Source organism: Ammospiza caudacuta, chromosome 17, assembly GCF_027887145.1.
Source record: "Ammospiza caudacuta isolate bAmmCau1 chromosome 17, bAmmCau1.pri, whole genome shotgun sequence".
Lineage (NCBI taxonomy): Eukaryota > Metazoa > Chordata > Aves > Passeriformes > Passerellidae > Ammospiza > Ammospiza caudacuta.
The window spans coordinates 5,066,349-5,091,755 of NC_080609.1; the positions used below are offsets into that span (position 1 = coordinate 5,066,349).

At 38.4% G+C, this 25,407-nt stretch overlaps 1 protein-coding gene across 3 annotated transcripts in view; it reads left to right on the forward strand.

Moving 5' to 3' along the window:
- The window catches only part of RBFOX1 (RNA binding fox-1 homolog 1), a 1,162,152-nt gene that overhangs the window by 611,102 nt on the left and 525,643 nt on the right, over positions 1-25,407 (forward strand). The window lies entirely within an intron of this gene.

The window sequence follows — 25,407 nt, forward strand, 5'->3', positions numbered from 1 at the left end:
AAAGCTGATGAGTACCCCTATAAATACCTGTAACCTCAACTATGGGTGTGCAGTTGGAGGGAAAACTTCCCCTGCTGTACCCAGCGTTGTATTGCTCATACTTTACCATATTAATTAATAAATTGATTGCTGCTTGAATATTGGCCTAGTCAAGCTTCTCATTCATGACAGAAGGGTAATGGACACAGGCTGCAACACAGGAAATTCTTTCTAGAAATTAGGAAAACATTGTTAACAAAGAGGTTACACAAACCCCAGAGCAAAGGTCTAGAGAGGCTGTGGAATCACTGGGTTTGGATGCCCTTGCTGTGAATTTTTCAAAAAAGTCACTTTGCTTCTGCTCAGAAATATATCATGATTGATTTTCCCTGTAAACATTTGTATAGATATTTAAGTAGCTGTAAATAAGCATTTTATCTCAGCAGTAAGTTTGTCATAAATGATTTTAGAAATGAAATAGGTGTGGGGAACAGATGCCATTTGTCTTTTTTTGAAGCACCTGGAATGAGCACAGGGAGAGGTGAGACACTGAACTGGATGGGCGCTGGTCTGAGCCAACACCTCAAACCACAGAGCTCTGTTCTGACTTGCTGAATGCAAAACTCTTCTGTGTTTACTTGTTCATTTCAGTGCCCTGCATTAGAATTCTATTTCTCACACAAGTTTACAAGTTTTATCTTGAAGTAGATTAGAAAGCTTTCTCCCTCTTCCCACCCCTGTCCTCCTCCCAGCGTTGCTCCCTTACGTTACAAATGGTGTGACCAATACATGAGACTGTGTAGGGAAATCCCCCTTGGAAAATTCAGTTTTGTCTGCCCCCTTACCTGATGTGTAAAATATATTTTGAACCCTAAAAACTTGATATTAATCTCACTCAGAGTTGTGAGTTTTAAAATGCCTATTTGTTCTGGTAACTTAGAGGGAAAGAGAAGGAAACAGCTGGTTTTCCTTTTTTAATATTTCAGGTACTTTTGGTTTTAGATTTTTTTTAACTTCTTCCATACTCTCCTGCTTCCCTCCTTTTCCATTTTGCAACTCTGTTATGCTGATAAAGATTTATAACATGTAAGCTTAATAGCACTAAACACTTGTTTAATTGGTAGAGATTTGGGAGGAGGCCCAGACTAATTAACACCAATTTCTACTCTATTGTCAGTGTTTAATGGATTTTAGGACCAGATCTTTTTGGAACTAAAGTTACACTGAAGGCATGTTGAAAATAGAAAATAAAATCATGTATGGCCACCTTGACAAACCATCTGTTCCTGGAATAATGCTTGGTTTTTATAAGTAACAAGACATATATGCAGTATAAACATTGAGTTTCCCTTTTGAAGCATTGTTTATATAGACATAAACCCTCCTGGAATTCTGCCCAAGTGTATCCATACACCTCTAATTTCACTATTTCTTTTTCTTAAGAATTGAGTATTTAGTGAATAATAAGTAATTTTACTACAAGAAGTCCTTTATTAAAGCTCATAACTTAACTGGCTATTTATAAAAACACAGAAGATAGAAAAAAAATATGGTAGAACTCTATATAAATACTTAGTAAAATATCTTTAAAGGTGCCAAATGAGAAAAGAATAATTACAGTAAAGACAGGTGAGACTTAAGTTCAGGTGTATTAAGGGTGTGGTCTCCTCTGGCTATTTAAAGTTTTATGTGGTGCCCCATGTGATGGTGTTCACAGGGTTCTTGGAGAAGGGAAGAGATGAAGGATCTGACTCCATGTTTCAGAAGGCTGATTTATTATTCTATGGTATCTATTACATTAAAACTATACTAAAAGAATAGAACAAAAGGTTTCATCAGAAGGCCGGCTAAGAATAGAAAGGAATGATAACAAAGGTTTGTGTCTGGGACAGAGTCCGAGCCAGCTGACTGTAATTTGCCATTAATTAGAAACAACCACATGAGACCAATCACAGATGCACCTGTTGCATTCCACAGCAGCAGATAATCATTGTTTACATTTTGTTCCTGAGGCCTCTCAGCTTCTCAGGAGGAAAAATCCTAAGGAAAGGATTTTTCATGAAAAGATGTCTGTGACAGACCCCAGAGAGGGCTCCTGCTCAGGAGAGCCCTGTCCTGGTGAGCAGCAGAGCAGAGGATGCCCAGGCTGGCAGAGCTGCCTCCAGACATGGAAAGCCAGGTCAGATGAATCCAGTCTGGAAGGAAAATGATTCAGCCTCTCTCGGGTGATTTTCTACAAAGGCCTTTGAAAGAACAAGAGCACGAAGGAAGTTTGTGTCATCAGAATTTTCTGCTTTTTGAGCCTTTTCATTGCTTGGCTTCCATTTCATCACCTGAGCTGATATTAGTGGAATCCTCACCTTCTTCCAAGTGTCTGCTTGACCTTTTGTTGGGTCAGCACCCGAGTGCCCTGGCATTAAAGCACGATGCCCTGTGATTTAATTCACTGTTTCTCAACATTTCTCTCCCTTCTTCTTTGCTCTCAAGCTCAGGAGTGTCTTGGCCCGCTGTGATTTTGTATTCCTCTTGTCACGCCAGCGTGTTGCTGCTCAGAAATCCATCTGGGGAGTTGCCACTGTCTGCTTTTCCCTGTTAACACGAGAAGCTCTGGTTCCAACCCTCTGTTTGCCCTCTGGAACGTGTCAGGGGAACAGGGGCTTAAGTGCCCTGTGCTGGCTGCTAATGCAAATCCTTTGTTGTTAATATCCCTGCAAGGAAATACAAATTTGGAATTACTTGACAGGATTCCACTGAAATCCCTGGCATTGGATGCCTTGTAGCTCCCACTAGTGTTTGAAATTTTGGTCTGCTGGATAATGCCAGAAAAGGTTTCCTTTCAAATAAACTAAAATATCTAATGTGCTTTTTTATGTGAGGCTTTTCTTGTTTCTTAAATTAAAGCCTTAAATGCAGTCGAGTATTTGCACAGTAGAGAGATGGTGGAATTCCTATCCAGGGCTCTTTTTAAGAAAGAAAAAACAATAAACATGGATGGTTGCTCTATATGTTCGATGGTGCTTCAGAGATGCTGCATTGTCCAGAGCACTCCCAGGCACAAGTGAGATCTGCTTATTTTGCCTTCAGAATGAATGTTTTATTCCTCTTTGTGGAAATTTAAATGGTGGTTTCTTAGGGAAGAAAACATAATTTTTCACCCAAGCTGCTGCAAGGTATAAATACATTTAGCATGTCTTCATCTCAAATTCTGTGGTGTGAATCACATGGAAATGATTGGAGCAGAAGTAATTTTGGTTGTTGGCCAGATTTTAATTTTTCACTGCCCAAGTGTTTTTCACATATTTATTTACCTGAAGATGGGAGAGCACCAAGCAATTAGCATATGGTTCTAGGAAACACAACGGATATTCCAGTTAGTGAAAAAAATAATTTAAATGTGTTATTTGTCATCAAGGTGCATGATATGTGACTGGCCTTTTAATGGCTTTTAGAAATGTGCTTCACATAATTTGAGGCAAGCTTTCTTATCAGTATGTCGTGCAATTAATTTAATCTTGTTTCTGTTATTTCCACAGTATTTTTCAATTCAGTGAACCTCATTACATTTGCAAGTGCATTAAATTAGAGTCTGGATAGAAGAAGAGAGATGATTATCAGTTAATTTAATTATATTTCTAGGTTTGCCCATTTAATGATATGTCTGCCATTGTTGTTGCAGCCTTTACAGCAGTAGCACTGTGCAGGAATTAGTTCTGATTCCATGTAAAGTTTGTGTTATCTGATAACTCCTGACAACTGCTGCAGCCACGTGTTCAGTAATTTATGAGTCTAATCAAAAGTCATTTACTTTAAGCCTGAAGGCTGCAGTGTGCAATGCTTTCACTGTATTCACCATCCCATTTTTGACTCTGCATATGTGGGAATGTTTTTGCAGAGCTTGACACCATCAATTAAGGAACACAACTTCATGTCCTTGCAGTGATTGCAGGAGCAAGGAAATGTTCCCCTGGCAGGGCGCTTCCAGCCAGCTGGACACTGCAGCTGGGAATGTTCTTGTTTTTAAGGAGGACACAAAAACAGCCCCCAAAATTCACCATTATGCTGTCCTTCATGTGAAATGCTCTTTACTTTTACTAATAATATTATGTGGTCCTTTAGGAAGAGATGCTACAACCTGAATTTTCATGCTCAGCTTCTAACATGGTGCCTGTCAATGTTCATGCTTTTTGCAGTAAATAATCTTTTTTTACTCCTTTTGCAGCTCTGAAATTTTGTTTTTTTCCCCAGAAGTTTTTTTGCCACATGTTTGGAATTTCAGGGTGCCTGGTGTTTGCCCTGACATCTGGGAATCCTAAGGCTTCTGAGACTCTCCAAAGCAGCACTGCATTATCAATTATCTGGATCAGTTGTGTAGCTCATTAAAGGCAGATCTATTGAGGCAACAGTTTTAGTTTTTAGACATTTATAGATACCCAGTATGAATGTGAGAGAAAAAGAAATTCAGTTCTGAAGTTCAAAATGTTCCTAGTTCCAATATTTTAAGATGGCTGTTTCTGAGATTTTTAGTAATTTAAAATTTGGAAGTAAATCTTATAGCAGAAATAACCCATAAATGAGGAAGAAAAAAGATTTAATCCAAATTTTACTACACTCTGAGAACTATTCTTTTATTCCTATATTTTGGAAGGTGAAAAAATTATTTATATTTATATTATGACATAGTTTTATAACACTTATATTTACTATTTGTATGTGATGAAGTATCCTGTGGCTGCAATGCAGATAATGCACAGAGGTTGGGTACATGAAGTTGGTTCCTTTTTCTGGAAGTATTTGCCACTAGAACAAGGCTCTGATGCCACAAGGTCCCATGGCCTGTTCTGCTAGCCTGGCAATCTGGAGAGTTGATGGAATGTTTTCCAATGGAATAGATGCATATAAGCTTTTCAGGATAAAATATTTCTGATGCACTTAATGGGAGAAGAAAAAACAAAATAAAAAAGCAAATTTAATATATTTTTGAAAGTGAGACCTATGTGTGGGTGCAGAGTGGGAGAATCAGACTGGAGAAACTCAGAAGGGCTGGATTTGTGAAGCTGAAGAATTTTCATTACAGAAAATTCCCATTTTTCATTGCACTTTCATTAAAGAATGGGACTTTTCTGAAAGTCCCATTCTCCCAGCTGCTCCCTTCAGTGATGGGTGACCTGCTGCCGTTGGGATTATTCCTTACTCTGGCTGAGTAAAGTTGTTGTAGGGCTGGTGGGACACCAGTCTGGGTGTTCACATTAATAACAGCTATCCTACTTCTCCTGGAGTATTTAAACAATTATTTTACTGTTTTCTGCCTTGCCTGATTTGCTGCATCCCATCTCCCATGACACACCTTCACTTCTGTTTACACCTCTCTATTTATTTTCTCACTTTTGCTTACTTTTACTGTGAAGTTTCTCTTGGCAAGGATGACTGATAGACAGGCACTAATTTATTCAGGGTAGTGCAGGGATATGCCAATATTGGCTGGAAAAAAATGGATTTGGTGAAAATTAAAAATATACCAATTACTACATAGTTTGTTTTTTTGTGAGGAGGATTTAGTCAGGGACAAACCTCCTTCTCAGTTTATCTTGCAGGTTTCCAGTTGGGCTTTGAGCACCACATGTTTGTTTTGAGTTGCAACTCACAAAGCTGTAACAATGACAGTTTTTAAACCTTATTATTTTTCTAAATAAGCACAGTCTCTCTGTTCAGCTCCATTGGAAAGAAGTGCTTTGAATTCCTGCCAGTGCCCAGGGTCTCTGGCAGAGTCCCCTGGAAACCTGCATGGGCCAAAATGTAATGTTATGCTCCTTTATAGTGGCAAAAATCATCCCTTGGAGACTGCAGGGCAGGGATAAATCCAGCTGCTTGTCCAAACACAGAAATAAAACAAGGATTTATTAGCTAGTTTTGACTGCAATTTTGTCTGATTACAAGAGCCCTCAGCTAATGCTAAGGGCAGAAAAACAGACTTGCTCTGACTCTGGATTGCAATGGGGAGAATGAAATAGATTTAATTAATAGAGCGGTGAAATTTTTGTTTAGCTATTTAATATATGGGAGAAGAAAGCCTCTTCTTAAATGAGGCTAAAACTACTTGCTTGATCTCATCCTACATTACAACCCTTTTGTGTTCTCTGTTTAACTTATCTAGAAAATGTTTCTGGGTAGTTGTTTTGGGTTTGTTTGTTTTGTTTTGTTTTGTTGTTGTTTTGAGTTTTGTGTTTGGGGTTTTTTTGCTTTGTTTCAAACTTGTTAATTACCAATGACTCATTTAATGATGCTTGCTGTAATGTGAGTGATTTCTGCTCTCCTTGCTTTTGTCAGCTCACTTTGGTATTTTCCCCCCAGCTGGTATTTTTGGAGGGACTGGAATGGTAAGAGGACATCCCTCAGTATTCTGTGTTGGAAAAGTACTGTGCTTCCTTTTCTGGCAGGAAGAATTCTTCCAAATCCCTCCTTGGTCTGAGCTGCTGCTCTCGACATCTCATTATTTGACTCAGCTGTTTCTGGTTCACCTTCACCCAGCTAATTAAGTAACTCATTGAATGTATTGTTCAGGATTTGATTCTGCTATCTGAGTCGGTGAGAGATGGAATTTAAAAAAACCCAAACAAAAACCAATGAATGAATCCCCTTGATGGGATTAGTGGCAGGATTGTTGCTGGACACGGTGATGGGAATGGGGTTGGCTGAACATGAATCACATCTGCTGGGGAAGGACTGGGATTAGTGCTGATCACTCCTTGAGTTCCCCAGAGTGGCCTGGGAATTGTTTCAGGACGTTTGTGGAGTTGGGGGGTTCTTTGCCTTTATTTCCATCTCTGTTTCCCTGGTCCTGCAGGACATCCCATCGCTCTGGCAGGTCTGAGAGGGGCTTGAGCTGCTGCTGGAACTCAGCCTTGCTCATCATCTTGGCCCCACTGCCAACACAGATTACTCTCCAGGGCTTTTGGAAACTGGCAAATAATTTATTTCTTTTTCTTGGATTAGAAATGTAAACAGGAGTGCTCTGCAAATGAGCAAAATCCAGCGTTCAGCTGTAAATGATCAATTTGCATTTGCGTCCCTCTGACTTTGACTGCCTTTGTGACTAATCTTTTGTACAAAAAAGGAGTCTTATTACAATTAAATTAATTCCCTTTTTTGCTTTACACTATTTTTCCTTAATATTTACATTAAGCTACTGAATTAAACATGACTATGAGTAATCTTCTCATTTATGTAAAACCTACATATTTTTATCATATCAGTTCAAGCAAACCTTTTAAAATATTTTTTTTTATAAACCCAAATGAACAAAAAATTACTATCACCAGAGAAATCTAGCCTTGATTTTGGATGCAGGAGATTGAAGTGCATGAGTTCACAGACTGACTCATACAGTGCATGAATCAGGTACATCAAGGATTTGAATGTATTCCTTTAGAATCCCAGAAAAGTTTTCTGTTTTCAATTTGCAGTTCTGATGGAAGTGTCTCCCTCTCCTCCTTCCAGGGCTGGGTTGTCCTTTCAGCTTTGATCAGAGCAGATTTTGGGCTCTGGGATGCCTCAACTGGCAGGAGGGCAGTGAGATCTGAGAGCTCCCAGCGAGGTGTTGTCAAAGTGACTCTGGTGCCAGCCACCAAAAGCCACTGGAAAAGTCCTCATCAAGCCTTCCACAGAACATCTGACACTGATCTGAGTTTCTAGAATAGTTCTTAAAATATATGCAATAGTTTGAGATCATCTGCACAAAAACAATCACTAGAAAATTCTCCTTGTTGGTTTTAAATGATCAATACTTTTTCTCCTGATGCAGCTCTGTTATATTTAAGAAGTGGGAGCTCCTTTCTGAAAGGTTTCATAGCAAAATAAAAAGCAAACTGTAGTAGATGATGGTTTTGTATAATTAATATTGCTTTTGCATTATGTTTTGAAGATTGGGGTAGTTCCTAAAGCAAAATCCTAGAGCTTTTTGAAAGTACATGTGCTCTAAATTTAGGGTAAACTGAGTCAATCATTCTCTTAGTTGAGCATATACCTAATATTTTTCATTTTCAAATAAGAGTAAATTTTGCCTTTAGCTTAATCTGCTTTTGGTCTGAGCAGTCACACACTTTTGGATCTTGATATTCCAAGGGAAAAGGATGACTTTTGGTGGGAGTGATGGTTTTGGAATAGACTCTGACCTCTTTGCCTTGCTTTTGCAGATGCAGTTTTGTTAGCCCAGAAAGAAGGTTACTGTTCTGTGCAAGCAAAAATAAGTATTTGGCTGGGGTATCTCCAGATTAGCATTCTGGCAGGTACCTTTTTATACTGATCTTCTGGCTAACAAGAAGATACCTAAATATTTTATTAAGCTACTAAAATACTGAGAACATTTTATGAGACATGAACTTTAATGAGACATGAAGTAGAAAAAATTAGACTCAGTATTTCAATAATTTGGGACAGTGAAAAATGTTAATGTTGTCTTATACTAACAAGAGCTCAGAATATACACAATTGTATCAGCAAACTGAATTTGTATTCAGTTATTTTCTTGGTTTAAACTTGTTTTGAATCTGTACTTTTTATGCTCTTTTCTAGAGAAAGGGTCTAGCAAAATTTCTTACTGCATTATTCCAGTGAGAAGTTAAAGCATATAAAACTTAACTAAGTTTGGGGGTTAATTTAATGAAACAAACTTAACTAGAGTTATAACAAGCAGTTAGATTCCTTTTTTTAACATATGATTGTCTTAGAGTTTATGAATTCTTTATATTTGCCAGTTTGTTTTGTATAATAACAAGTTCAATGGCACTGTACTTTTATGTGCTGAATTTATTTATTATCTAAATTACAAAATAATTAATGAAATGTGACTTTCTCTTTGCTATTTAAATAAGGCCACATATTAATTATGCTGTATGTGGTAATAAACAAGTTTCTCAAATTATTTAAGCTGTGAAAGTTGAGCAATGACTTCAAAACTGATGTATATACTTGATGAATACATGTGGGTTTAATTCATTTTCACTGGTGCAATGAATTCTTTTAGAATTGAAATATTCTTTGCTTGAATTTAAATATCAAGTGAGTGATTTCTTTTAAATTCTCTAAAAATTCTCAGTTGTGTTTCAAAACCTATTTGTTCCCCAGATAGTGAGAGAAATGCTTGTGTTGTTTTCTCATCGTGTGCTCCATCCAGTCTCTTTGCTAAGGACAACTTATTTTCACATCTCTAAATATTTGTATCCAAATACCTTTCAAGACAGTTTTTCCTCACATAGTTGTGAGGCACAATGAACACTTCTTCCTGCTTGTTTGGGGCTCTGGTGAGTCACAGGAATTATGAACACTAGAGCAGATAAACATCCACTTTTTCATAGTGTTTCTTCTGTGTTTTCATTGCTCTACAAATCCAACATTATTATTTTTTAGAGTGTGTGACACTATTCCATTTCCAGCTCAGTTCTGTGTTCTTATCTCTCAATTCTGCGCTCGCACTTGAAATATTAATGGCTTTAGCGCAAGTTATATTAATGGATCAGTTATGTCTTTTGGGTTTAAGTAGAATTAATTTTAGGAAACTGCTTCTCATGAGAGTAATCAGAAGCAGCTGTTGGTTTTGCTGTAAAATATTAATGCACAATTAAAAAAAACAACAGTGACTTGGGAAACAGGGCTGTTTGCCGGAAGCATACCTTTGGTCTGAATTGCTCTGCCCATATATTCCCAAATTTAAATCTTGTGGTGGATGTTCAGTGTGTACCAAATTTTTACCTTTCCCTGTGCCTTTCTAATGCACCACCCTGAGGTTTGTTGAAAATGTACCCACTAAAATTTTCTGAAATGTTTCTCCTTGAAATAAAAGACCTTAGAGGTATTATTCACATCATATTTCAAATTACTGCAAATTGAGTTCTTTCCTGATTGACCATTTTCCATGTGTAGAGGGTGATTGTGGCCACAAAGCCGCTGTAAGTTATTTTCTGGCCGCCTCATTTGTCCTCTGGAAGATTCACTCCGAGTGCCTGTGGCTTGGAGCAAGCCCAGCTGCAGCAAGCACCGAGTGCTGGGCTGTGTCAGAGACTGGGTTGGTCTCACCTTTCACTGACTGGGGAGCCCTTCTCACCTGGGGAAGGCATTTTAGCAAAATCACTGCCCCAGAGAAGCTGCTGGAGGGGGAGCTTTGCCCCTTGCAGGCAGAGCAGAGCACCAGGGTGATGGAGATCAGGATTTTGTGCATGTCCGCAGTGTTCAGGAGCATTTCTGAGAGAGCTCTGGTGTCACAGACATCTTTTCATAAAAATAATTCCCTTAGGATTTTTTCCTCTTGAGAAGCTGAGAGGCCTCAAGAACAAAATGTAAACAATGGTTATCTGCAGCTGTGGAATGCAACAGGTGCATCTGGGATTGACCCATCTTGGATGTTTGCAATTAATGGCCAATCACAGTCAGCTGGCTCAGACAGAGAGTCTGGGGCAGCTGCCTTTGTTTTCATTCTTTCCTTTCTATTCTTAGCTAGCCTTCTGATGAAACCTTTTCTTCTATTCTTTTAGTATAGTTTTAATGTAATATATATAATAAAATAATAAATCAAGCCTTCTGAAACATGGAGTCAGATCCTCATCTCTTCCCTCATCCAAGAGCCCTGTGAGCACTGTCACACTCTGGAATAGCTGTAGGGTTTCCAGTTGCACTAAATTCCTTCCAGTGTTCTGTTCTACCTGTTCTGTAGCACCAGAGAGGTGTTCTTGGGCTTCTGTGCTGCTGGAGAGCTGTGTGCCTCTCACCCTGGGAGTTACAGATGTCCTTGTCACCTCTTGTCACCTCCTTAGAACCAGTCTGTCTGATTGTAAGCTTTCCTCCCCATCACTTATACAGAAATCTTTGCAATATGTGAGAATTTCTCTAGAATTTCTCAAGAGAATTGGTCAAATCTATTTCCTTGCTGTGCCATCAGTTGCCTAAAGCTGTGTTATTGAGCAAGCAGACCTCTGGGTGCAGTTTTGGTGGCTGAGGGACCCCCAGGATTCCTGGGGCCTCACAGATGCTCACATATTTAAACATCTGAGGTTTTGTTTTGCTCCAGCTGGGAGCTGCACACCTGGGAGTGTGTGCTGCTGAGGTTTGTGCTCATTTTGTTCTCCCCCAGGAAATGCAGGTCTGCTGTCAGCTCTGCCTCTCACCAAGTGACCAGGCAGGGTTAAAAAAGAGCTCACAGGATAAGCCAGGACTGCGGAGAAGCTTCACTAACCAAAGAAAGGGACCTTCATTATTATAACTATTATTATTATTAATTTTCTGAGTTAATTTCCCTCCTTTTGTTTGTCTCTGTGGTTGTTCAGAGTGGTATTTGCAATGTGAGCCTTTGGAGCATGGCCTTGGAGGGACTCTTGTTCCATGGTTAGTGCGCCATGACAGCAGGGGGAGATGAAAGGAATAGCATTGCTGGGATTTCTTTCTTATTAAAAGTGCTTCTTTTGAAGCATATGGAGCAGCTCTGGTTTTAGGTTATCAGTCTCAGCCAGCAGACCTGTTTTCCCATCTCCCTCAGCCTATCTTAAGCTTGTAGGGATCCCAGTTTTTACAATTCTCTACAGGGCTGTCTCTTATCTGCTTCTCTCAACTGACAATTTCCCTGTCCAAACATAAACCAGGCTATCTTGCTTTCCCCTCCTTTTTCTCTGTTGCACTAAAAAACAGCTTTGAAACTCCACTGTTATGACTCTAATATTGGCTGTACATATATTTGTTTTCCTGCCTTGAGCCCAGATCAAGGCCTGTGTGCACACTGGGACCTCTCTCCTTGTGGATGAGCACACTCAGTTCTGCATCTCAGCTCAGGTTTGGCTGTTATCACCAGTACCTTCCCGTTTTCAAATGCCACTTTTCTGAATCTACCAAAATATCATTTTCTGAATAATTTTTATTCAAGTTCACTTGCTCTCTCTAGGCTAGAACCTGTCTGGTATTGCTGGATGTGGAGATGGAAATATTTTTACTCGTCTCAAAGAATTAATTTATCTTTTGAAGTGTGTATCTGTAAAAATATAACAGCAGTTAACTAAGTTGTCATCTGTGTCATTGTTGCTGAAATTTCAGTGGAGGATGTAAACATATTACCTATTCTAAAGTAGGCTAAAAAATACTCCTTTTTAATGTTGTAGATGGTAATTTTCCAAGTTTCTTTTTCCTTGAACCATTTATATTTATGTCATATCCATGGATTTTTATTCAGTGTGTTTTCTATGGTCATTAATAAGCCTGCAACTGACTTGTGGGTAAAATAAAAGAACCTACAAAAACTGATCTCAGTGATTTACTAACACACAAATTAAGTCATTTTTCATCATTGTAATGTTCAATGCCTGCAAACATGGATTGCAATCTCTTTTTTCAGGCATCTAAATCAGAAATGAGAGTAAAAGACAGTTAAATATACATAGGCTCTTATATTTTATAAAGGTTTGAAACATTCAAAAAGGGGCAGCATTTTCTGGGTGCTGTGGCAAAGGGAGATGACTTCAGTGGCCATTGTGATTATTGTTTTTGGAATGAAGAATTGTTATTTCATCTTGTTGAAAAACCTTGTAGTCATTTTTTTGTTCAGAAAATCATGTGCAAAGAAACAAGGTGGTTAGAACAGGAGCTGCTGCTTTGCAGAGTACAGAGCTGAGACACTGGGTAAAATTATGGTGGGTGGATTAAATTCCTGTGGGGAGGTGGGCACGGAAACCTCACCCTGAAGCCCTGTGGCAGTTTCGGGGTTAAGGTTGTTTGGTGTCTCTCTGAGCTTTTACTCTGCTGCCTTTTGATTGTTTGGGGGTTTCACAAACACAAATGCAGTTTTTCAGTGTTTTTTTTTTCAGCTGCCAGAAATCCTGACTCAGATTTTTGGTTGATATTTCTGCAAGTTCGATTCTGTGGAATGTATTTGATGAACTTGGAGCAATGAGAAGTTAGACTGGGAATGGTGTTGGGCTACAGAAACCTCCTCTGTCCCTGTTCAGTGCTCTGCTTTTGGCCCACAGCCACAAACCCAGAGTGCTCCATATTCAGGATATCAGAATTGCTGCCTCTATTGAAATACAGACAGCTATTATCACTCTTAGTGCTCTAGTTGTCTCCTTCTACCCCATATTGTTTAAATATTTGGTTTGCATATTCAAAATGTTAAAGTCAGTTCTTCTACCTTTACAGAACTGAGGATGAATTACCCATTATCATTTCCTAGTAAAATTTAGACTCTGATTCATGATCTTAACTAGTTTCACATATGAAGAAATCCACCTGCTGATCAGAAGCTGCTGGAGTTCCCTTTGCACTTTGAAATTCCTGACAAGCAGAAGATAGTGGCTGATAAAGTATTTGCCATGAATGGCATCTGAGAATTCTGTTATTTCTGCTTTTGAGGGTGCCAGATGGGAATTATGTAAAGTGCAGTTAGCTGGAGCCTTCAGAGGACATGCACTGTTATTTGGGGAGATAATTCTGCAGTTCTGCTCTGCTGTTGTTGTTTTGTTCCTCAGCACTGCAGGAGCTCTGAGGACAGGGGAGATCCCTGTCCTTCCTCTGCTGCCTGGTGCTCCAGAGCCTGGGATAGCTCTGATATGGGCTGAAAGGGTGTTTTGAACCTTTATCCATTAATTACACATGAAATGTTTGCACCATGGACAGGCCAGCAGAGACAATATTTAGTGGAGCAGCTCTGCTGCAGAATCTCAGTGCTCATCTGGTGCCAAACCCTGTCCTGGGTCTGCTCTTCTGAAGCTTCTTTAGATCTGCTGAACATCAGCTTCATTTGCCTTTACTGGATATCATTGTACCCCGTTAAGGAATGGATTTTTTCATCCTGATGAGTGAAAAAAAAAAAAGGTGTTGTTGGTGCCTATCTGATGGGATTTACTCAGTATTATCCTTTGATTATTGTCACATAATTTTGTGGAATGTATTTCTCTGACTACATCATTAATATCATTAATAACATGAGGCTCAGTAAGAGTAATTGCATTGTAAAAGGATAATGTTCAATGTTTTTGTTGTAAAGTTAGCCACAGATTTAGGTGTTGTTTTGAACCTGTTACAAGGGATGATGAAATTGCATGGTTAATCAGTTTAAGCAGTGAAAAATTAACTAGTAATACTTTCTATTTGGTGGGAATTTAAAACAAGGAAACAAAAGTGGTAGCAGGTCTCAGATTAATTTACTTCAAAGTTCTTTATTATTGATCAGTTTTGAGGCAGTTTTTACCAGTTATGACTGCAGCTCCACATCATTGCAGGGATTCCAAAGGGAAATAACCATCTTTATCAGGATTCCTTCAGTGAACATTGCTCACCCCAATGACTTGCTGATGCTATTTTTGCTTTTGCATTTATGGCATTTCTTTTATGAGATAATGGATTGGGGAAGAGAGAGCCTGTGTGACTCAGATGTTTTAAGGACTGCTTTTATATACAAAGCTGTCATATGTTGAAACACAAAATGGGAAGGAATACTTTTAAAAACAGTGACAAAAAAAAGCCTCTTTTCCTAATTTTGTACTAATGCACCTGTAATCCTTCTAAAAAATCAGAATTTCTAACAAATTACCTTATAAATTAATTTCATATTTTCCATTTTGATGAAAATATGCTTTGTCTTATCCACTTAAAGGGATTTTAGGATCCTTTCAGGCTTCAGTGAGTGCTGAAGAGCAGTTAATTATGTTTGTGTTTAAGGGTACATGTTTTACAGAACAGCAGCTCTGTTTTAGTGGAAGATATTATTGTAATTCTTTAGTTTCTGTTCAACTAGGATAAAACATAAGAGTATTTTTCTTTTTGCTTCAGAAGAGTGAATATAATGGTTGTCTTCCAGAGGATATATTAGTTGTGTTTTCATTTGGTGGATGCATGGCCCTCCCTGAGTGCTTTAGTGCTGTTCTGAATGAATTTATAAAAATATCACTGTCTCTTTTAAAATACTGAGTTAAAATATGTTTAAAAAATTATTGTTCTTTGCTTTTGGGGATAAAATTTAAACATTTGGCCTTACTGTAGCAAGGAATCTGGACCTTATTCACATATATGACACACTTTCACATGAATTCCTTGAGTTTTGGGGCAGCACTGAGTTCAGCACCTGGCAGTGACCCTGTGATAAAATAACCCAGCACTGCCATGGAATCTCTATTTCCTCTTGGAATACAGAGGTGGCACCATGTGGGATGGAGCTCTTGTTATCATTTCAGTTTTACTGATAAGAACACCCCTGGAATTTGCCTCAACAGCAAGAAATGCAAAGTTTAGGAGTGTAGCTGTTCGCAGAGTTTGTCATTTGATGCACTTGTATAAATGAAATCTGAGGCTGGTTAAATTGCAGAAATCCATATAAGAAAAATTCAAGGGTTTTTGGTTTTTTTTTTGTTTGTTTGTTCTTACTTTTTTACAGAGCATGGTGTTCTAGATAAAAAAAAGTTTCAGCCTGTTTACATCATAACAGCAATTCTCCTCATCATTCTAATAAATGTATATTTTATTATTGTTATTATTATTGCTGCTACTGCTACCACCACCACGCCAATAAAATCCTCACAACTGATAAGGAATAAGAAACAACTTTGCAGGCACATTGTTTACTGAGCTGATATACTACATATTAGTTGAGGCAAAATTATTTTAATAGATCCACTCCTACCCCCCTTCACCTTGGCAAAGAATATTGGATTTTCCAGCTCAGTGAGGGTCTGGTGGTTATCATTCATGTGCTCTATTGCAGTTAGTGTTAATGGTTATATGAACAGCAAAATAGGAAGCATATATCACCTGTCAGCCTGTGCTCTCTAGGTCCATCTTGGGGTAAATTATAGTGGGATTGAGAGCAGAAGTTGCTAAAATTCAGGTTTCATAAAGAAGTTGTGGATTTTTTTATTTTCCTCCTCTAAGGTTTAGGATTTGTGTTCAGTCTTTAAAGAAAAAGTATCAGTATATTAGGATCGTAAATTCTGAATTGTTCTTGCCAAAAAGTAATTTAGAAAATTTACCAGATCAAATAAAAAAGTGTGTTAACCTGGTTTATAGAGAAAGAGGGAAAAATACATTTTTCTGCTCTAATGTGACTCTAACAACTTTCTAGTTTAAGGGAAATGTGTGCAGTTATACTTACCAAGGGGTGAAAATAATTCACCAAAGCAATGTTCTGAGTTCGGGAACAGTGCCATTTGTGCTCCATCAAAAATGGCCTTTATGTAATCAGTTTTTTAGCTTTGAAATTGATCTCCTGTCACCATTTTACTTTGTTTTAAACTGTGCAGCTTACATACTATCCCGTATTCATGCTTGGGTAACTTGATTGAACTGGAAGAAAAACTTTATCAAAAGCACACACTTGTGTATTTTAGCCTGTAATATAGAAAGAATAGAGAGAAAATGTACTGTGGGGGTAGCAGGTGGGGGTGATCACATCTCTGGTGGAAATTTATCCCTCAGATTCTTTTCGCCATGTTACATTGGCATTTCTTAATATGAAATTCTTCGTTTTGTACAGATTTTTTTTGAAGCAATGTCATCGGATTTGGTGAGATAATCTTTTAAGTGGAATTTTGAAATAAGTATGACAATCTTTCTCCTGGGTCAACACATTGCTTACTTCATTAATTAAACTGGAACATTCCCATTCTTTCAATTGTCATACAGTTGAAGGTTACAGGATTGAGGATGAGGTGAAGTCAACAGTGTGATGCTTGGTGCTTTATTCCTACTGGATTTTTCTGCTGGGAATAGATGATTTAAGAAGTCTGGTGAATGAGAAATTGCAGATTATGGGACTAATAAAGATAAAAAACTTTTAAAATGCATTTTGATGGCTACTTTTTTCCTTTCATTTCTCTACTAGTTTAAGAAAAGGAGGAGGAAACTGGTTTTGTTAAATTTTTTTTGATTGATCCAAATCTGTTTATTAACTTCTTGTTATGGTGCTTTAAGATTACCTGGCACCTCTCTCTCCCAAATGCCAGAGCTCATTTTTGCATTCATCTTTCATACACATTATGTGGGAAAAAAATTTGCCAGTCTGAATATACTGTGAAATCAGTTATAAAGAAAAAGCAGGAACTGTTCTATTTCAGTTATATACTGAAATGTCCTCACATACTGCACAGTACTTCACAGAGATATTTACTATCTGCGCTCCAATTAAAAATACTGCATTGGTTTATTAGACATTTAAAAGTATTTACTACTAAGTAAAAGTGTTTACAACTAAGGAATCAATATTCCTTATGTAAAAAGAAGGCTAATTCCTCAGTGCACATGGATCTATAAAGAAAACCAGAAAAGTGCACAATTGAAGGCAGGGGTTTAGGGGCATGAAGGGGCCATGTGATTTAATGGTTTGTTTGATGGGGGAGGTTGGTTTGGTTTGGTTTTTTCTACATCTCTTGACCATCTCTATGTGGTATTGCTGGGGTCCCCAGGATGAGGTGAGAGATGAGTCTGACTCCATGTTCTTAGAAGGCTTCTATTCTATTCTATTCTATTCTATTCTATTCTATTCTATTCTATTCTATTCTATTCTATTCTATTCTATTCTGTTCTGTTCTGTTCTGTTCTATTCTATTCTGTTCTATTCTATTCTATTCTATTCTATTCTATTCTATAGTGCTACACTAAAACTATACTAAAGAATAGAGAAAGGATACAGACAGGAGGCTTAACAAGAATGATCATGGAAAAACTCGTGACTGACTCCTCAGAGTCTGACACAGCTGATGGTGATTGGTCATTAATTAAAAACAATTCACATTAAACCAATCAAACTTGCACCTGTTGGATAAACAATCTCCAGCCACATTCCAAAGCAGCAGAACAGGGAGAAGCAAATGAGATAATATTGGGTTTTTTTCTCTGAGGCTTCTCAGCTTCCCAGGAGAAGAAACCCTGGTGAAGGGATTTTACAGAAAATATGACAGTGACAATCTCTACATCTCTTGAGATGGCGGTGTCCTTTTGCAAGAAGCTGCCAGGGCTGTTTGTGTTCAGTGATGCTTTGCTCATCACTTTAGTGCTGCTATGGAGGGCAAGGCATGTGTCTGGGGGGAGCAGCCAGGCAAAGGTGCTGGAGGAGCAGTGCACTGTGTGTTTGCTGACTGCAGAGCTCCATGGATGTGCTGCTGAGACACCTGAGTGGGAACCAAGATGCGAGCTCAGCCCTGGGAGCAGAGCAGGGGATGCTAAGCTGAGCATTTGGGAGCAGAACCGCGTCTGTGCCTCTGACATGTGGCTGTGTTCCTTGGCAGGGCTGGCTGAGCTGCTCTGTGTGCCAGGGAATGGCTGTGGGACACTGGCTCTGCTGGGACCAGTGTCCTTTTAGCTGTGTGCCTCTGGAAATGCTTGGGAAAGCAAAGGGTTCATGGCAGCACAGCTTGGCAGATGTTCCAAAGCAAAGTGGGCTTGTTTACCTTACACTGGGCATGGAAGAAGAAACAGCATCTCAGTCACTCTCTCCTTGCCAACAAGAACAAAAAAACGACTCTTGGTCGATAAGGAAACTTCTCAAAGCTCAATTATATCAACTTGCTGCCCGAGGCTGCAGTCCAATTCTTTATTTCCCCTGGATGTTGAAGCAATAGCTGTCATCATCAGAGCTCCTTTTGAGCTTGCTGTGATAGGAGCAGTCCTTTGGATGCAGTGCTCATTCCTGCCTTTGTTTCTGCATTCTTATTAGTGGCACGACAAAGCACTGGGCCAGGAGGCTGAAATCATTTCCAGCGTTTGAAGCACTGATAATTTGTGGCCTGACTACTCATGACTTTTGAGAATAGGTAGGAACTGAACCATTTAAAGTTTCTGATGGCTGTGGGTTAACCCCAGTAGGCAGCACAACCCCACTCACTCCCCCTCAGTGAGGCAGAAGTGAGAAAGTTTGTGGGTTGTTTATTAAGGGAAGTCTTGAGACCAATATGAAATTCTGCTTCACTTTTCAACTCAAGGAAGCATAGTAAATATATAGCCAGCTTTTTGGGAGTGCAACTGTTCTGCTGCACAGAAACAGCCATATTTTGTGAAAACATAATAAAAGCAACATAATAAAAGCATGAAACTCGACTTGTGATAGTCGAAAGTGTAGTGTAATATCAAAGAGAAAACAGACCTTTACAGAGCCCTAATTTTCAAAGGCACTTCTACAGTCATCACACATCTTCTGTCATTAATCAATTCCTGTCCTGTCCCTCTGTATGCTTGAAAAACCACTATTTGATTTAAAAGTTATACTTTTTATCACTACATAGCCCAAAATGAGTGAACTCCATTTAAAAGTTCAACAAGAACCCTCTTCAGTTTTGAAGGAACTGATTCTGTGAAAATTGGACCTAAGTTAAGTATTTTTGCTATTGATTTGTATCCTGTGCCCACACAGTTGTGTCTCTGTAAACACTGGCAGCCACTTCAGCATCTTCATTTCACAGAGTGAATCCTGCTCCTCTCAGCATCCCCACCTCTCCTTGGGGTCTTGGATCAGCTGGACTAGGGCATGGCTTTGCAAGTGATGTTCTGTCTTTTCCTCAGGCATTCATTTACGAAAAATACAGGAATATCTTTGAGCTTCTGTTTATTTCTCCGTCAAATATGGCAAAAATTAGTAAAGATATTCTAAAGGTTTTGAGGTGTCTGTGGTATGAAGCAATTTTTATGTGCTTGTTTCATTTAGGAAACCTGACTGAAAAAAAATATAGATTCCTTCAGGAATTGTGCTGTGCCCTTGTGCTGTTGTTAATTTGAAAACATAAGCTGTTAAATTAGGTTTCTTTCCCTCAAAGTTACATCTGTACTCTGGGTATATATTGCCAGTTGTCACCTCAGCCAGCTCACACAGTGTGTGGCCATGCTGAAATCACACCAGCAGCTTTCTCAGCTCCTTGGATTTATCAGGAATATCTATTTATCAGGAATATCTATTGACCACCTAGATGTGAGTGATTTCAAACTTGACTATTTAGGTGGCTGCTGGTCTACCTGACACCTAAGGCAATTTTATTAGATAAATAAAATATAGTTTAGAAATAGATTTTTAACAGTTTGAAACTGTTAAAATTTACAGTTCTGGCAATTCCTGTGTATTTTCAGCCTTGAAAGGAGAGAGACATATAGAAAAATAATTTTAGATTTGACCTGTAGGTTTACATGATGTTGCATTTAGGAATCTCAAATGTACTGTCTAAACTGACAGCTTCACCAAATAGCAGTTTCTGTCGCCAGCTTTGAAAATGAAGCATTTATTAGCCCAAAATTAAGTCTTAACCTGATCTAGGCTTCAAAAACCAATATTTACAGCTTGATACTGCTACATGACTGATTCACATCTTAGAATTACATCTGTATCTTCTTCAAACGCTGCCTATTTTATGTGTGGTTTTGGGACATCTGAGGAGAAAGGTGGAGGTTTTACCCTCGGGCACCTTTGCATGGCTGGGCTAATGGAACATCTGTTTGGAGAGAGGAAGGGAGTGTGAGGCTGGAGGGTTCTGTGCTGGGCAGACGTGTCTGTGCATCCCTGAGTGTTTGGAGAGCATTAGGGAAAGGACAAGGGACTCCTGAAGGTGAGAGAAGGGAAAGAAAGAGGAGTGGGAATCTTTTATGTACTCCAGTCCATAAAGCTCCAGCAGCAGCAGCAGTACCTGTTCCCTCAAGTCTTTAATTAGGAAATAGTCAAATATTTCCTTGGGGGGGGGGTGTGGAATAAAAATTACCTCTTGATAGCATTGAAAATCAGCATGAGCAATGGGCTGGAAGCAGAAGAAAGGAGAAAGCAGAAGAAAGCAGTAAGCAGAAGAAGTCAGAAAGCAGAAAAAGTACCAGAAAGCAGCAGAAATCAGAGCTGGGTGCTCACTGGCACAGCAGTGTTGTGGGTGGCTGTGTGGGAGGGCACACACACACCAGTACTTTCAAATCTCTATTAAAAATGCAACAGCATTTTTGTAAGCAGTCATTTCTTTATTATAAAATTTGTCAGTTAAGTTTCTTAGTCTTGCAAACCTTCCTCTTACAGTCTACTTTTATCTAGAAACAAGAGAATAAAGCTTCCTAAAACCTGGAGAATTTGATTTTAAATTTGTGCTCACATGGGTTGTTTCCTATTTCACTCAAAGTGCCCCAAGGCTGCCCTGAGCCATCAGAAATAGGTGCAGGTGGCCCAATGTTCTCCTGGTTTGAGCTTTTACACACAAACCTCTTGGTCCATAAATGTTAGTAAATAGAGATGAAGCTATTTCTTTCAAAATAAAGCTCCTCTCCTACATCTTTGACATTGCAATTGTTGAAGCCATTCAAATCCTTGAATTGGTTTGTTAATTTGATGAGGCTTCTGCCTGACTTGCTGGGGACAAACTTAGTGAAGACTTGAATGTCACATTCTAAAGTTTCATTTTTCATTTATTTTCTTCTTCAATAAGTATTACTGTGTGGTTAATTTGTTCTCTGGGATGGATGAAATAGAACTAATATGAAATTCAAATGAATTCTTCTGCTGGCAGCCTGTTTGTTAGCAGCAATAATGAAACATAATAGCTAATGGATAGAGAAACACATTAAGTATTTTCCTCAATAATTCAGGGGTTTGAGATATTTAGCAGTCAATAAGAATATTCAGAAGAATCAATGACCTGGAATTTGTCAGTGTACTTTTTAATTATATGTATATGTATATATATATAATTATATATGTGTATATATATACTTATGTATATAATTATATATATACACATATATTAATATATATTAAACATCTATACTTAATTATATATATTCATAAAATTGTATTTATATATACATTATAAAATATATATGCATATATATAATTAAATATATAATTTATATTTATTTATTTATTTATTTATTTTGTGTAAGGTCATGTTATTTTTTTAAATGCTTTAGTCATTAAAAGGAGTCCATTTCAGCTATACAAATTAAAAAAAAAAAAAAATTTAAAAAAATGAAAGAAGCTTCAAAAGATGCAAACCACCTTTAAGCTACTGGCTGTTTCATGAAACTGGAAGCCAGCATTGTGAAGAAAAAAACATTATTTGTTGGGAGGCCGAGGATACGTGTAAAACACCTGACCAGCAATCAGTTTATCTTTCGCGGGAGGCTGAACAGGATTTTACAAGGTAATTTGCTTCCACCTACTGCTCATCCTTGATATTACAGAAGGAGGCAGCGGGGGAACGCTGGGCTGGGGGAGCGGCACGGGCTCATCCTTCCTCCCCTGGGCTCTGGGAGGGCAGTGCGGGCACAGCAACTCTGTTTGCCTGTCCCTGTGCCCGGTGCTCACATGAGGAAAGGAAACATGTTGGGAATTCTGACCATTTTCCCAAAGTTTCTGCTTTCTTGTGGCTGTTTGGGAGGTTTCTGGCAGCCTGTGGCAGCAGGGGAAGGGATTGGGGTTGGGATGGCAGGGAGGGAGCAAACTGCAGTGTGTGATAAAGCTCAGCGTGTGGGGTGTTAGTAGGACCAAAGGATGCTTCAGGGTAGTGATTTCTCTGCTCCTGAATGCAATTGCAGGAGTGAAATTAAACACAGAATTACAGAAACTATGTAAAGTAAGGGTATGCACGTTTCTGCTGCATCCTAAAGCCAAAATCTCATTCAGGGCCATGTTACTATCAATAATTACTTTTGCTTTCTAGAGCTTTCACTTCCCTCTTTTCAGTAACATTTTTGTAGTGCTACTGTCGATGAAGGTGGTAGATTTATTCAGTAACATCTTTCTATTACTGTTAATGAAGGTGGTAGATTTGTTCAATAAAATTTTTATACAACTGTTGATGAAGTGGTAGATTTGTTCCCCAATGTGTTAAACTTGAAAAATCCCAGCTCTTAAATTTGTTCTTGTTCTGCATTGCCCCCAAAGTCCTGCAGAAAACCTTGCTTTGTTTCCCTGTTGCTGTCACCAAACAAAACAGATCAAAAAGAAACTTTATATAAAACATAGAGCTCTTAATATGTTTTAAATTATTTTATTTAACTGGCTGTTATGCAGTGACACCTAGAGAGAAAAGGAATTGTGTTGGTTTTAAACTCAACTGGATGAGAGGATTTTCTATTTAAGTCTATCTTTTCCATGAAACTTCCATAGAATGCTTCCATTCTGTGAGGCTTTCTATCATTATATAAAATACCTAAAATAATCTTTAAAAAAATCCATATTTTCTGAGTTTTTACTTTTTTTTTTTTTGGTGATGTAACAACATTAAAGAAGGTGCCCGATCCATTGTTCAGATCTCTAGGCTTTTACAATTTCTTTTCAGCAATGGTGCTTCTCCATCTCAAATAATTCATAGAGCAGGGAAGTTTGCAATACACATAGGAAGTGACAGCACTTTGTCATTTTGCACTTAGAGAAAGTAGCACAGATGTCTCCCAGAGAGGAACATTTTCATTTCTTCCCTTGCTCTGAGATTGACAGATGATTCATTTTGATGATTTTTAAAGCTTAAGTTCTGTGTACATTTTTTCTTTAAAAGAAGTATATCTAGGATGTAGACATATACTCAAATATTTATATTTAAACATAGACTTGATTAAGTCAGTAGCCTCATTGGTTTAAAGAATTACAACATTAATTCCTTCAGAAAATTAACTGGTTTTTAGCTTGCCCTTGTGCAGAAGTCTGAACCCAGGTGTTTAGCCTTGAAAACATACAGCTATTTCTTTTAAATCTGACTGTATAATTTCAAAGATAACACGTTCTTGCAGTGAGACTGAACCCATGCAGATGTGGCTTTCATTGCTGAAGATGCAGTGGTTAATTTGTAAAGGTTCAGTTTCCATATCTTTAGATAGATAGCCAAACTCTAAGGGAAGAAATGCTTGTTTAATTTTCAGGGATAAAACACTGAGCAGAAATGCTGAAATTTGCCATTCAGCCTGAATCTTTTCCTGGGACTGATCTTGGTTCCATTTGAGGTCGGGGTTCCAGGTGAGGTCTGGGCTCCATTTGAGGTCTCATTTCCATTTGGGGTCTGGGTTCCAGGTGCTGTCCCAGCTCCAGGTGTATCTCGTTATCTCATTAACTCCTGATTGAGCAGAGCAGGCTCAGCTGGGCTGGCCCCACCTTTTAGGGGCTGAGGCTGCTCTACTGCCTCTCTTTGGTGCTCCAGACAGTCACACCACATAAGCTGAGCTGGGAGGAAGCTGAGTTTTGCTTCATCCAGGTAAAACTGCATTTTTAATTGAGTAATGAATGCTTGTGAACTTGGGCCTCTTACAATTTGCTTTCAATGGGAAAGGAGAGTGGTAAAATAGCAAAATTCACTGTTCCATGGGCAGCAGGCAGAACCAGAGTGCTGTTGGGTCTTCAGGTATATCCATCATGCTGAGAGCCTGTATTAGCTATGACTACAGTCTGAGAGGAGCTGCTTTATTCTGCTTTCAGTTAATTTAGGTCAGTGTGTGAGACACAGCGACTCGTGTCCTTGGTGATATGGAAAGAGATGATTCATTTTTGATTAACCAAGAAATATGTTAAAGAACATTACCCTCTTTCCAAAAGGTGACTTAGGGCACAGCTAGGACATAAAGACCACTGGTGCTAATAGAGTTTGAATTCTTTTCCCTGAGGGAGAAGGCTTTTGACAAGCTGAGCTTTTTTCCCCTCCCCAAAATGAAGCAGGTGTGAATATCCAAACAGGCTCAGGAAGTGAGCTTTTGAAAAGCTGAGCTGTTTATCCCTCCCCAAAAAGAAGCAGGTGTAAATATCCAAACAGGCTCAGGAAGTGAGCCTGTAGTCAGAGAGAAAATTTCCTTCTCCTCCATGTGGGAGATGTGGGGAAAGACTGTCTGGCTGCCAGTAAGAAACACTTGAAAGAAAATTTTTGAGTCTTTTATTCCCCAAACTGCAATCTGGCTCCCCATGAAAAGTGATGGAATATAAAGAGTATTAGAGGTGCTGATTCATGTATTAGACTGGTTAGAAGAACAAGTGGTTTTTTGCTTCCTAAGAAGTGATACAACTTGATATGCCTTATGAAACCATCTTTAGTATAATTTGCTGTGAATTAAAGTATTTTTTCCAGGAAACCTTGCTTTATCTTACTTGGTTGAATTATTTAATTTTTTGAGAACTTTCATAGGTTTAGGTAGAGAGTCTTTGGCTTTGAAGTAAAACCAGTCCTTCATTTAAGATGAATAGACATGCTGTAGAAGAAATGTAAATTCTTTATTTTACATTCATTTTCATTTTTAATATGAGCTGCTATTTGCTATCAGCATTTGAATTTATGAGTGCAAGTAACTCACCAATAATTTGAAATCTTCTTAAAGTAGTTCCAGCTTTGGTGAGAGGTTAGGGAAGTACTTTTCCCAAAAAATTGTCCCTGAGCCATATGTTATTCTTTTCCCAATAGAAATCTCTAAAGCTGCAATAGTTAAGCAAAATTTGCTTCCAAGAATATCCTTACTAGAAAAGAAAATTTGAGAAGAAAA